Source organism: Microtus ochrogaster, chromosome 2 (genome assembly GCF_000317375.1).
Source record: "Microtus ochrogaster isolate Prairie Vole_2 chromosome 2, MicOch1.0, whole genome shotgun sequence".
Taxonomy (NCBI): Eukaryota; Metazoa; Chordata; class Mammalia; order Rodentia; family Cricetidae; genus Microtus; species Microtus ochrogaster.
In genome coordinates this window covers 41129868-41131238 of record NC_022010.1, presented here as the reverse complement: position 1 = coordinate 41131238, position 1371 = coordinate 41129868, and positions in this window count along the sequence as shown.

Genomic DNA, 1371 nt, shown 5'->3' with positions numbered 1-1371 from the left:
CTCTCTCTCTCTCTCTCTCTCTCTCTCTCTCTCTCTCTCTCTCTCTCCAGGATCTCACCTTGCCCAGGGTGGTCTTGAACTCATGACCATCCTACCTCCATCTGAGTATGGGGTTACTGGCCCTCAACACCATGCTCGGCTCACTTCTCGCATCTCTCCCTGTAAACATTTTCACTGCTAGGGATGGAACCTAGGAACTCATGCATGCTAGACAAACACCCCACCACTGAGATACACTCGTGAACCCCCGTTTTGTGTCTTCTCAACAGCGACCCTCAGAAAGCCAGATTCCAACTGTGACAGCATTTAATGTGTTAAAACTTCCCAAGCTGGGTATGGGGGTACACACCTGTAACTTCAGTACTTGGGGAGGAGGAGACAGGAAGGGTGGCTAAGCCACAGTTGAGACTGGTTTGGGCTTACCCCAAATAATTTGTTTTCCCTTTTTTGGCTCATGCTAGATCTGGTGTTGGGGTTGAATACCTGCTAGGCAAGTACTCTACTACTTAGCCATACCCCTGTCCCTTAAAGCGGGCGTGTACACAAGTGGAGTGTGTTTGTGTGTGTGTGTACTTACATGTTCGTGTACGGTGTGTGTGCCAGAGGTCAACCTCTGGGATTGTTGGTTTGGAGCGGCGGAGGCACAGAGGTTCTTGTACTCACAGGGAAGGACAAAGAGAACAGGAATATGAAACTAGTCATGAAGGGTGTCTCCTCAAAGGAGGAGACAGAAATCAAACACCCAGATTTGATCCAGAAAGTGAGTGGATTGTGTTAATGACCTTTGGCCATCTGCAGAGGCAGACCTCACCCACCATGTGCTATAGAGGCAGACCTGAAATCCCCCAGAATGATGACCCCAGACTCTTCCCTCCCTGGACTGTCACCCATTCTTAGGGGAGGTGTCACAAGTACTCTATGGCCTGCTGACCTCTATGCTATGGTCAGAGACCACATCAGATTCTAGGCCTTTTAGCTACAGAACCCACCCTCACGGTCACATGTACTTTGTAAAGGAGTTTCTGTGTAGTCACACCTTAAGCTTCATTGTGCACCTGGAATTGTACTGACTGTTGCCTGGAGACCTTTCCCAGATTGTACTGTGTTTAAATATGCGGGCATTAGACTCCCAAAGTCTGATCCAGGTTGAGGAAGTCAGTCTGCACCTGGTTTCATTCTTATTTCTTTGCACAGTTCTCTTCCCTGATGACATCTGCAGGGCCCCCCTCAACACGCCTTTAGTGCTAGAGCTAGGGAGGAGAGGCAGGCAGATCTCTGAGTTACAGGCCAGCCTGGGCTACAGAGCAAGTTCCAGGACAGCCAAGGCTACACAGAGAAGCCCTGTCTCAAAGAGAGAGAGAGAAGGGGGGG